At 39.1% G+C, this 13,468-nt stretch overlaps 1 protein-coding gene across 45 annotated transcripts in view; it reads right to left on the bottom strand.

Moving 5' to 3' along the window:
• Positions 1-13,468, bottom strand: part of ZNF438 (zinc finger protein 438) — a 275,885-nt gene that overhangs the window by 203,675 nt on the left and 58,742 nt on the right. For all 45 annotated transcript variants that reach the window (XR_003436090.1, XR_003436085.1, XR_003436093.1 and 42 more), the window contains one exon: positions 10,992-11,074. The gene's annotated coding sequence lies outside the window, so the exon portion shown is untranslated. The remainder of the gene's footprint in view (positions 1-10,991; positions 11,075-13,468) is intronic.

Here is a 13,468-nt window from a genome sequence, read left to right as displayed (position 1 = left end):
AGTATTTATAGTAGAAAGTGAAAGTCTCGTTTTACCTCCAATCCACCCTACTCTTCCCACCACAGGTAACTTCTGTTACGCTTGGTCAACTGATCGTTCAAAGCTATAGAAGATGCAGAGAGTAGGAACTCTTGAAATAAATCATCAGAGAAATCTCATACCTTGCTTTAGACAGAAAGAAGCCTCAGCCTCTTTCCCACTAACCATGACATCAGAATAGCTAGCAAGTCTTAAACATTATTCTTTTTCCTTCTATATCCCATCCTATGCCCTAGAAAAGGTGAAGATGAAGAAGCAAATGGACCTAAGCAGTAGACCTGAATAATATATACGTGTGTGTGTGTAAAGTTTATAGTTACCAACTCCTGAAACTTGTTCTACAAGAGATTTTAATAGGTGTTCTTAAAAAAGAAAGGAAGAACAGAAGGAAGCCGGAGGAAGGAAGGAAGGGAGGAAGGAAGGAAGGAAGGAAGGAAGGCAGTGGGCATTTCCGTCAAATATATTTGGGAAATACTAGGTTAAATAAAATATCAATATTCACTGAAATGCTCTCACCTTACATAAAATTAGCCAACCACCACACTCTTTAATCGTGGATCACTTAGTGATATCTTAAAAGCCAAGATCGTCACAAAAATATGGGAAACAAGCACTGGCTATAGTTTCCCCTTCACTATCACACTTCAGTTTATATAGCTGAACAAATGGGCATATTCAGAAATACGCAGAGGGCCACATAAATTTGCTACTGGCCAAAAGACTAAAAGAAAGTCAGCAGACCGTCTTAAGATTCCGTCCTTACTGTGTTAGAAAAACTGGTTTCACTTCTTTGCTGTATAATTCTTCCCTTGGCTGTTTTATACAATAAAAGGATGAAACTAGAGACAGAAGTCTGGCTCTAAAATTAAATGCACTAAAGTATTTGTTTTTAATAATAATAATAAGGAAATACAGTCCAAGGATCCCAATAAAAATTCTATCCATTTTTAAATTTGCTTTACAAAACCAAAACTGGGTTAAAGGAGTTTGGGATATTAATGTAACAATTGCTTTACTGTAGAAGAACTTTTAAGGGGTTAATAAAAAACTGCCGTGAAGTTATACTTGTCTATAGTGACTACCACCATCAATATCTGTGCAAAAAGGAACTGTCAATTTGGATCTATCTCCTTATACGTTAGACTTCAAATCGAGATGTAACTCAACAGTGAGAGCTGTTAAACTTGCCACTGAGATTGGATGGGGCCTCTATCACCAACGTGGAGTCATGTATGATAATTTTTCAATGTGTCTTATTCCTGCCTTCCTGCTGAAATTTTAAATGGGTGAGAAATTTGGGAGGACACTCCCTACTGAAGTGGATCCTTATGGTAACTTAAAGAGCTGCTGTATGTCCTTGGTGGAAGCTGTTTTGAAATTCCACTTCAGTAAAAAATAAGGAACAAATAAGTCACCAATGGAGAAAGGTCTCCATCGTATACTTAAGTTTCTTGTTGCTGTTTCTTCACCGCTGTTGGGAACACAAAGTGTGATAATGATCACCCATATATATAAATGTCAAAGAGACTCACTCCTTCCTATCTGAACCCCAACCATTAGTTTAATGCCCGACTCAAGCTTCCTTGATGAAATCTCTCACTGCTCTCTAACTCAAGTGAAACGACTTCTCCACTAAGCCACCTGGTTCTCGTTCAGGCCTCTCACATAGCCCATCATCATTTTTATGGACCTTAAGTTGCTGTTTAACCGGCCAGTGTACAGATCCTGTGTGTTGAGAAGTCTGGACTCCCGGTGGTAGGACCAAAGTCGCACACGTCTTTGGAGAACACACAGTGCCAGGCACGATGCCGTGGATGTCGGCATTCTCTAAGTATCTGTCCACTAATTAACATTACCACTGAGTGCTTTATGATGGCCCTAGGAATAACGATATGGGAGAAAATACAAGCATCTTCCCATCATGAGAATAATAAATGGGCTTACTGGTCTTAGGAAATGTTAACAGACTATCTATAATTTAAGTAATTTATGACTAAATGTCCTTTTTCTCTATGACCAAGTAGGAAGAGGAGAGAGGGTTACGTTGTTAGACACGTGCTTAATTGCGCACAGACGGAACACTTCCGAATCTACAAACGTAATCTACTTCATTCATTCAAACAACCCTCTATCGAAAGCCACCTGCGTGACAGGCTGTCTCAGGCAGCCTAAAAGGGAATGAGAAATATCAACAGGCATGCTGACCCCTAAGGCAGATTCAAACAGAATCAATCCAAAAATTCCTCCACCCACCTTCATGGAAAACCATATTACACATGGGAAGGTGCATAAAAAATATTTTATCTCACTGCTTTCAGCCATGTAAATAGCTTTGGCCAGCAAACTTAAATTATTCTAGAAACTCCTTCAGAGAGACATTGTTTCGATTCTATCCATCCCCAAACCCCAAGTTGACGGGTGGGTACATGGCAATGCGCTCTAAACAACACGAGCAAACTTACCCAGGGCTGCGTCTAAAGGGCAGCTCGTTACCTGGACGAGGCCAGTGTTGGAATAGGTGCGCCGGGTCCCTACCAATTCATCAGCAGCCGCTGACACATACGGACGCTTCACAGGAGCGTAACATTTTCTCCCGAAACTCAAGGGGAAAAGGCAAAAATAGAAAACCTTTTGCCAACCACGAAAATGTATACTTAAAAAGTTGTGGAATAAAAGTGAGCTGCTATATACTTTAAAAACCAGAGAAAAAGTAGAAAGTAAGTATCTCCCTACGCTCAGCTACAACCTCCTGAACTGAATTGAAGCAGAAATGTTGCCGTTTCAGCTAAGCAGCTTTACATTTGAGGCAACTTAAAACACACTACCAATCACATAAGCTAAAAGTAAGGCAGCGGCATCAAAATGTACCCTTTGCTAATCAGAACCCATTTTTCAAGTGTGCTTTTAGAAGGAAGAACGTAAGTCTTCACTAGATCAACGGGCTTTCATTTACCTCGAAATTCACTAAACCAGCAATCGGCAGATTGTTAAATCGACACAATTAATTTGACAACAAATTTGATTGTTGGCTGCTAAATGTGAATTTTAAAACTAATATGTTAGTGCTCTGTTCTGGTTTCAAATCAAAGGGATTTCTTCTGGGATTGAAAAGTAATGAGCATGTAGCCTATCTCACCGACGAAGGAGTGATTTCTAATCTTTAAAAACAGGAGGTCCGCCTACACCATCACCTGGGACAAACTTGGCTAGTGCAACCCGGCGAGAAGGTTATAGGAGCCTGGGAATGTTTCACATCAAGAAAGGAATTACAGCTCAGTAAGATCAGAGGGAATTACACAGGAAATGTGAACAGTAACCCTTTCATATCTCCGTACCCACTGCTACCGCCTGTGATAAATGGGGTCCTGCTGCCACCCAGCAATGCGAATACACAAGCCAACAGCAGAAGGGGACTGGGAAAAAGCGATTTTATACATACACACACACAGCATAAACTCATAATGACATGATAAAATCATGCTGCTGCAGGAAAAAGCCTTTAGCCTTTCTGATTGCCACGTAGGCACTCTATCACTGCCTCATCCGACAAGAGGCCTAAGTAAAAATCCCAAGGAAACTTGAAGAATCACGCGGGGGTGGCGAGGATAGAAGAGTTGGCAGACTCTTCATAAGTAGGGAAACGTGGCTTCTCTGAAGCTGACCAAACAAACAGGTCTCCACCCTGGCTTATGTTTAAACATCTTGTTCCTTGTCAGTCTGTAGGGAAAACATTCTTTCCACAATAAATAACATGCAAACGAATCAGAAATTCTTACTCCATCCGTTATCTACTCTGTGTAAAAGTTTTTTCACTATTGTAAGCCAGAAGCTTAGAGAATTCAACTGATTGTAAACTTTTTTTTTTTTTAAAGAGCTGCTTAGGGATAGTCAAGGCAAGTTAACATAGTTCTAGTTGCTAGTTAAGGAGAACCAAGTGTGACTGTGCAGATCCTGGGCTGCTTCAGAGCCCCGCTGGTCCCCATCTCAAGCAAACAAGCTACTCTTGCCACAGTTGCCTCTGGGAAAGGGGGAAATGCTCAGTTTCTATAAATAGGTGAGTGTGAGATTCATTAAAAAAACAACAAACAACCCACTCCATGGTGCTCGGACAGTAAGGGCATGGTGGGGTAGTGAAATAAAATGAAGAAGAAAGTGATATCTCCAGTGGGCTAAGTCTAAAATATGGAATAGAATTTTACAGGTCACTCTGACACAAGATTTCACTTTTTCCCTTGGTATAACCAGGATAGAGATGGTTTGCCATAGTGGTCAAGAAATAAATGAAAGTGAACACAGAGATGACAAAGCAAACCACCAATGAAAGTTAAAAGGCTTAGCTTTTTAGAAGTATCCAGAAGAGGGGTTAGCTTTTTAGAACTATCCAGAAGAAGGAACAACAAAACCAAAGATTTGTTTTGTTTTGTTTTGCTCTGTTTTCAGCATGTACCTCTCCTCCAAAGCACACATAGCTTCCCCAAGAAACAACCTGTACCAGTAGTGACTCTGTACAGTGCATGGCACGTCACCCAAACAGCAACTGAGATTTCAACTGCAGACTTCTGACTGGGCTTCCAAGCAACGATCAGTTCCCATCACCGCGTGGACCACACGGAAACTCAATGGCGCTATCTGCTCACCTGGAAATGAGAGCTTACTTGGAAGGCCTCTTAATCGCTTTAACCCATGTCTCCTTCTGATAAGCATAAAAACTTCATACCTTCTTTGAACGTTATTTGAGATTTCAGAATAATTTAAGTATTATAGCCAAAAAGAAGCCAGAACACAAGATAATTTCTGATGGTTTTTTTCAAACCAGGTCCCACTGCAACAGAATTTAGTAACAAACACTTTTCTAAATAGACAGATATTAATTAATACTTGTCTACTTTTCTCTTGAAGACGAAAAGGCCAAATACATCTACAAACACTATGTACTGGTGACAATGAAATGATATTTATTGGGACCTTTGGCATATCTCCGCTTCTTGAGTTACTGTAGATGATCTTTTCAGTTCTTACATTAGGCCTGAAAAAATGCTGGCTGTACTTCAGTATTCGTTCAATGATTCAGCAGTAAGGCCCCTTTTGCTCTTCTGAAGACCACAGAGCTCTGTTACAGTACTCCCTTCCATGTAATAAAGGACAGAGGAAAGCAGGTTAATTTCTCAGGACAGAGGCAATAGTAAAAGAGGCAAACTGCAGACGACCTTGACAACAGTTCCGATGATGAAAACAGTAAGAGTATCACCCAATATTTGCACATTCATACAGTGCTTCACACTGTACAAGGCACTTTACGTTAATTCCACCCCACAACTTTATTAAGTGGGTATTATTATCATTTGATTGAAACAGCATAAGTGGCTTTTACAAGATTCCTCAGCTAGTTGAGCAGAAGAGCTGAGATCTAAACTCTTTTGACAGCTGCCCAGACATTAAAGCTTTCTACTTTGTCAGGAAATTTTGAAAATATCTTCATCCAAACTCTAAAGTCAGAGTACACATAATAAGCAGAATCTTTTTTTCTCTCAACCCACCCAACATCGCTCCTTTTCTACCAATTCCCATAAAAACAATCAGAGTTCCTACGACAGCAGCCTTTACTCCTCAGACCGGAATGGCCAAAAGCACAGTGAAAAGCATCTTTCAAAAACAAACCTGCTCACACTTAGGACTTGTATCATGTAACTGTCCCCCAAATAAGGACATCATCACAGGCATGGGCTTTGAAAACCATTAGCTACTGAGGAAATGTCTGGGGTTGTCTGTTCTTCATTTAGAATGAGTCATACATGACACATACTACCTGTTCATGCCTAAAAGGTGAGCACATTCCCGGCCTTCTGGCTTAGCAGAGACACTCACTCCCAGGGCTGGGTGGAGAGGCCAACAGCACAAGAACAACAAATCTAACAGAACTAACAGTTACATTCTTAGCAATCCAAAAAATCATTCCAAATGTTTTATTTTTGAAGTCTTATTAAACAATGATGGAACTACTGGCATTAGTAATTTAACGTAAATGTGAGACATAATGACGGTGGAATTTTACTCACGTAAAATCAATGATTTTTATTCACCTCTGAAGCTTATTATGAAGATTATGAAACAAAATTATATGAAAGATGCTAAACGTCTTGCCTAGCACATAATAACTACTCAGTAAATACCAGCTGCAGTCAGTAACATTCCTGAACTACTAAAAACAAAAGATATAATGCAACGTCATATTTGAGTCAACCAGCAAAACAATACATTCTATGGGGTCTTTTTGTTTTTGTTTTTGGCCACACTGTGGCGTGTGGGATCTTAGTTCCCCAACCAGGGATCGAACCCACGCCCCCTGCACTGGAAATGCGGAGTCTGAACCACTGGACCGCCAGGGAAGTCCCTCTGTGGGTTATTTTTTAACATCTACACAAAACATAAATATCTGTTCTAGGCATACAAATATATGCATGTAAGTATTCAGAACAAGATTTGGAAGAATAACGGGCAAAATGATGACCCAGGGACCGTGATGGTCAAAGGGAACTTTAATCCCTTTAAATCCTTGATTTGTAAGGCTTTTTTTTTTTTTTTAAAAAAAAAAGGTATTTATGTATTCCTTCTATAAATAAAATTTTTAGTAAAGCAAAGTAGAAAATAGATTTACACAAAGTATTATCTTAATAAGTTTCTTTAACTGCATAGTTGATTTCAGTATTGCATGAAAAAGTTTATTTTATTTGTAGATAGAGTCAAAAAGAGGTCTAAAGCTCCTTTTCCTTATTTAGTAACACCATGTTACTAGCTTTATGTCACAGACTGCCTAATCTTCCTGATTGTTACACTGAAAATACCTGCTTGTGCAAAAAGAAAAAAAAGAAAACCTTCCTTACAATTTTATTACATTTCAAAACCACTCAATGTATTTAATCAAGGTGCAAGGAGGCTTTCAATGTCCAGGAAGCCATAAATTGAAACAGTTTTACATTGAAAAATCACCTTTTCCCCTTGAATTCTGTGTGTTTACATTTCATAACCCACATACAGAAAGTCAAATTGCTGATTCTTTTTAAGGCCAAAGGGGTTGCCCATTTAAAATCGTCACAACAATTTCCAATGTCTTGAGGGTTGCTCTAATTAAAAACCTCTCCTCCTAGGCTCTTCCTAGCTTCTAATTCTTGTCTGTACCATTTTGATGCTGGTTTTAAAATTCTAACTTTCCTTCCCGTTCACAAGCATAACTTTGACTTTTTCACCCCATTCTTCTTCCTTCAGATCACCTAGATGTGAGCCTATGAACTGTGGGCAAACCAGGTCACAAAAGCTCTTATGAACTCCCTCAAAGAAGCAAATAGCAGGCCTCCTGTAGTTCACGCACCAGGGGAAGCCCCAGGCCCCTGCAATTTACAAATCCAGCTTATAAATTAAAGACCTCCAGTACTGTAAACAGGGACAGACATTTCAACAGATGAGAGGCAGAGAAAGCAGCCTCTTACTTGACCAGGAGGACATTAGGCTGAATAGAAATCTCCACCTCAAGGAGCCGTGGAGTCGGTGTTTGCGGGAAGCAGTACGATCTCTTTTAGATATATTTATAATTCAAGAAAGTCCTTCTCTGTAAATAAATGGGTAATACTATTTGATCAAAAGTTATTTTCCTATAATTTCAAATAAAAATTCTAGATATAATGTGTAGCTAGTATAGGGCAATTTCAACAACAACAACAATATACATCTGTATTTCTAGCAAATGAAAAGCACATGTATCAACGATTTTTTTCTCCCATATGCTCAGCTATGGGCTCATTACTGTTAAGCTGCTATATCTGCAAACCTCTGAACAATGGCTCCTCCTGTAGCTGGCTTCCTTGATTCTAGAAGCCTCAACCTAGCACCGTGGTGACCCACCGCAGGCTAGCTGTTACCCACCTGCTCTGGGCCTCAGTTTCTGGTCTAATATTAACACTACCTGATAGGACTGTTGCAAGGATTACGTAAGTTGTTATGTGTAAAGTACTAGACTGTGCTGACACAGAGTCAAGCACTGTACGATTCTTGGCTATTTTTATTATCCTTAACATCAGAAAGGTGTAGCTCTGGGGCCAGAACATTAATAAGCACAGCTTACGGCAACCGCTGCAGGAATCGGTGCCTCCAGACTGCTTAGCTCTTGGCGCAAGTTCAAAGTCGCCTGTGTATTCCGTCCTGTGCATTCTAATTACTGATGTCTTCCTGTACGCCTCCGCGTACCTGGTGCTCGGCATGCCTGGTGACGCATCTCACTCTGGACTCTAAATATCTTGAGAACAGGGACTCTATCTACCTCGCCTTGTAGACTCAGCACCTAGTGCGGTGTCTTGCATAGAGTAGCTGCTCTATAAAAACCCAATTGAAACATAGTAAGTATTAGCCATCTATCTGTCTGCCTCACTCAAGCTCAGTTCCTGAGAACAGAGGTTACTGAACGTTGGTTTCTGCATCCCTAGAAGGGCCTACCTCACACTGGCAGTTAATAAAAGCCTACCACCTACTTTTTTTATCCATGTTTCGAATTTATTTTGCATGTTATTTTGACTTATTCACAGCAACTTTTTATTGACTGAAACAAAATGCATTTCTGAAATGAAACAATTCTCTTTTTTCTTTTCCCCTAGAAGATCTTGATAGAGCAGGAAATAAAACTTTTCAATGACTTTTTAGTCCTCAGAGTGATGACTATAGAGAAAAGAAGCAATGATCTTTTTTCCACACTGCTCTGGATGGAGCCTTTGTCGGGAATCATCCTCCAGAACCTAGCCAGAACAAAGCCCTTCTTCAAAAAGAGTCGTCCTCTGACTGCTGTACAGATTCCATTCAGTCAGCACTGTGTCCTCGCTCTTCCACAATTGTGACATGTTCATTATCTGAAAACTCTCTCTGCCCACCCTGCTTGTGACCATGCCCAGCTCAGCTTAGGACAAAAAGCCTGTTTGGGCGGCCTCCTACTGCTGACCTCATGAAACACAAACTCAGGGCAAGCAGCCTTTGGACCACTCAGGACCTCATCAATGAAAGATCTTCGGCATGACCTTCAGTCTGATGCCTGGCTGAAGGTCGCACAGTGGGCCTACCTCCCAGGACCCTCAATCTCAAAACATGCACACATCCCAGGGAAAAAGGCAAGAACCTTCTGGGAGTCTAGATAAATATTTTAGTTTTCTCAGGGAAAAAAATGGTGATTTCACATTCCTCTGAGTCATTCTATTACTAGATTACTTCCAGGTGTTATGGCGGGACAGTCCACCACAACGTGTGTCACTTGCTAATGTCAGGTCGGAGCATAAATACATGAGTCACATATGATCCTTCCAATTCTCCTTACTCAAGGTGGTAAGAGAAGTGATTTATTTCTCTTGACTTTCCAAGATGAAATGAAGCTAACTTCTTTGCTTAAACGAAATAAAAGCTCTGTCAGATGGAAACTCCCTTGCTATCCCTGGTGCCCTGGTCAGGCGTGGAGTTTTAAAGTGAGAAAGCATCTTGGACAGTCATCAACCTCACAGCACAGACCCCGCCTGAGGCCTAGAAGAGCTGAGACGTTTGCCATGGTCACAAAGGAAAACAGAGGATCAAAGCAAGACTAACGGTCCTCCTGCATTCTCCTCAGCCTGTCTGCTTTCCACATGCCACACGGAAAGGAGTCTGGCCAAGAACTTCACCCTGACCCGCAATCCTGAAGAGGCTGTCCGCAGCTTCCCCTCACTCCCTGCATTTTGGTAGTCCAGCTACATAATTATCTGCTAAAAAAATATGAGAAATAAAGACAAGCCTTCCAGTTCAAAGTAACAGCTACATTACTATTTTCTTAAAGATATTACCCCTTGCAACTGCTACAGGCTTCCTTCCTCCACACTATTTCCAAGACAAGGCTGCGTGTCCTCTAAGAGCCGCTTCCATAAATAGTCCTCAAGTATATTCTGAAAAAAATGGGAAAGCCCTGTACACAAGCACGCTTATGATAGTGAGGGAATGGAGATGACGCCCACTTGAGAAGGGCACACGACTAGGAGCATCCTAATACTCTATCAGGGACTCAAAGCAAAAGGACGGCCTCCGACACTGAGCAAACATTGAGGAGAATGTAAATGCCATGCCCTGTGCCACCTGGTACCATAACTGACAGGGACATCTCAGAAAACAAGCTTACTCCTAAATAACTGGTAATGTTTCCCTACCCATCACCATAAAATCCAGTAATTCAGTAATCCCAAACATATTCTGAATCTTATACTTTGCCATTGCAAACACCAAATACAAAATCTGATACATTAACTTCAGTTTGACTATTTCTTCTTTTTTCCCAGTCTAATGAGAAGGAAAAGGGCCTGAATGTGGGCAATAATAAAAAGTGTCTTTTTAAGATATAATACAGAAATAGGTCAAGAAAATGAGAAGTAACGTAATATGGCACAATAGCATATTTTTAATGACTTTCTTAAGGCTCACTTTGATATATACTTGGAAAACATGGCAATTTATTTAAAGTTGTGACAATCTTAGGGTTTTCATAATTTCTATAGCTATAAAAATTAATGAAAATATTTTACAAATTATTTTAAATTACAATTTAATAATAGTCTGAGATAAAAATCTAAGATATCAATGAAAACTGAGAAGCAGATAAGTAAAACTTTATTAAATTTCTCATTTCCTACTGAGGGAAGACAAAAGATACCATCTCATTCTTGACTTAATTATAGGTATTACATAGATTTAACGTTTCAAAAAAACTTAAAAATAATCAGCAGCAGATTTCAAAGCAGGCAAAATTCAAAACCAAATTAAACAAAGATAAACTTTAAATCAAATAGCAAAAAGCCCAAAACACAATGGAAAATAAAAGACTTGTATAAAAGAAACAAGATCAATGAAATAAAACGAATTAAAGATCAATTTTGACAATAAATATAAATGAGTTAAAATACCTGTTAAAAGACAAAGGTTCCTCCCATTAGGTTAAAAAATCCAACTATGAAATCCAACTATGCTCCACTTATAGAAAACATATCTAAAAGAAATGACAAAGAAAGGATAAATATAATAAGAAGTACACAGATACATAGGGAAATATAAACTAAAGTAGCAATATTAATGTCAGCTAAAACACAAAGCACAAGGCATAAATTAGGAAAAAAGTGATATTATTCTGATAAAAGGTATAATCCTCAATTGAGATACTGACAGTTAATAATACATGAACACACAAAGCAAAACAAAAAAAGAGAGAAATATAAAGAAAAATTAATGGAAGAAATCACTGATTTACATCTTTAAGCCTTTGAGATCAGATAAAAAATAATTATAGAAAAGTTAAACAACATAATAAATAAATATTTTAGTATTTTACAAGGAAGACAAATTCTTTGAAAAAGTCTGTGAAAATTTACTAAAACTGATCATAAATTAGTCAATGAAGACATTTAAAAATTAGAAAAGCAGAATGCTGTGTATCAATTTATTACTAATTAGTACCTAAATTTTAAAAGTAACTTGTAAATTGGAGAAACACTCTCCTAAATAACTACTGGATCAAAGAGAACTCTTGGCATGAAATCATATACTAGTTTAGAAATTATTTCAATTGAGAATACATATCAGGGACTTGCCTGGTGGTGCAGTGGTTAAGAATCCGCCTGCCAATGCAGAGGACATGGGTTCAATCCCTGGACTGGGAAGGTTCCCCATGCCGCAGAGCAACTAAGCCTGTGAGCCACAACTACTTAGCCTATGCGCCGCAACTACTGGAGCCTGCGCGATCTAGGGCCCACATGCCACAACTACTGAGCCCACATGCTGCAACTACTGAAGCCTGCACACCTAGAGCCTGTGCTCTGCAACAAGAGAAGCCACCACAATGAGAAGCCCGTGCACCGCAACAAAGAGTAGCCCCCACTCGCTGCAACCAGAGAAAGCCCGTGTGCGGCAACAAAGACCCAACACAGCCTAAATAAATAAATAAATAAATAGATGAGAATACACACCAAAATATACTGGCTATGGCAAAACAGTACAAGAGAAAAACTTAAAAGTCTTAAATGCTTTCCATTTTGTATTAGGGTATAAAATTTCTACCATAACAAAAGGACTCAAAAATATAGTAGGCACAGTTAGAGATTTTTCTTTTTCATGTCACAATGCGGGGTGCAGGGGGAGGTGTGCGTCACAAGATCACTCAGGGACCCAAGATGACTCTATCAGCTTCCACGTGGCTTCCATCTCTGGACCTAAGGTGGCTGCTATACCTGATGTAACATCCCCGCCAGCAGAAAGAGAAAAGAGAAAGTCTAGGGCAAGTAGCTTGTCCTTAATGAGGTAACGTTATACACGTCACCAGTCACCTCTCATTAGTCCAAAGCCACACCCTGCTGCAAGAGAAGCAGAGAAATGTAGTTTCTGGATGGGCAGCCATGTATGTGCTCAGGTAAAATCTAGGAGTTCTGTTCCTAACAGGAAAAACAGATCGTAAGTGACACTGGAGTATCTTCTACATATTCTTTCTAGTTAAAAAAATGAAAAGAACAAGAAAACAAAATCAAGAGGGGATTATATGTAATTACTTCATTTTAGCTGGATTCTTCTTAGAGCCAAAGACACTACCAAATATCAATTAAAGAAATTAGAAAGGTACATCAATGAATTTTAAGGATGCTAGGGTCCCATTCCAATACATCAAATCATAGGCTAACTACACTGAGAATTCATCTACTCTCTTTGCTTGTTTAAGGATATTTAATTCATGTATTTTTATTTATATTGTGTATACTGACTTATCTAAATGGAATTTTCAGGTCAACTCAGTTTCAGCCTTACACAGAGAGGTCTTCTAACATTAGTCAGAAGTTAATGTTTTGTTAGTAAATTAACTTTCAAATTTTTGGAATTTTTTTCAAAACAACATTATTGAGGTAAAATGTGTACATTTCAATGAATTTTACAAACATATACATATATCCATATAATCACCACCATAGTCGAGATATAGAACACACTGATCAAACCAAAAGTTTCCCCTGAGCCCCATCCTGGTTAATCAAACTGTAGAGATATAGAACACACTGATCAAACCAAAAGGTTCCCTTGAGCCCCATCCAGGTCAATCACACTCCATCCTCAGCTGCAGACAACATGTCTGTTTATTGTGACTATAGATTAAATCTGTTTGTTTGGGGGTTTTTTAGCATCATTTCTGGTATAATAATTGTGGGCAGTAAATGGAATCATAGAGTTTGTATTCTTTTGTGTCTGGCTTATTGAACTCAGCATAACGTTTCTGAGATTCATTCATGTTGTTGCATGTATCAGTACGTTGTTCCCTTTAAGTGCTGAGTAGTATATTATTACATGGATATATGCCACAATGTGTTCATCCATCCACTAGTTTACGGACATTTAAGTTGCTCCC

This window comes from Aethalodelphis obliquidens, unplaced genomic scaffold (assembly GCF_003676395.1).
Source record: "Aethalodelphis obliquidens isolate GAN/ISIS:26980383/991018 unplaced genomic scaffold, ASM367639v1 scaffold23, whole genome shotgun sequence".
Classification (NCBI taxonomy): domain Eukaryota; kingdom Metazoa; phylum Chordata; class Mammalia; order Artiodactyla; family Delphinidae; genus Aethalodelphis; species Aethalodelphis obliquidens.
The sequence above is the reverse complement of the archived record's forward strand: the minus strand, read 5'-3'. Positions and strand labels throughout refer to the sequence as shown.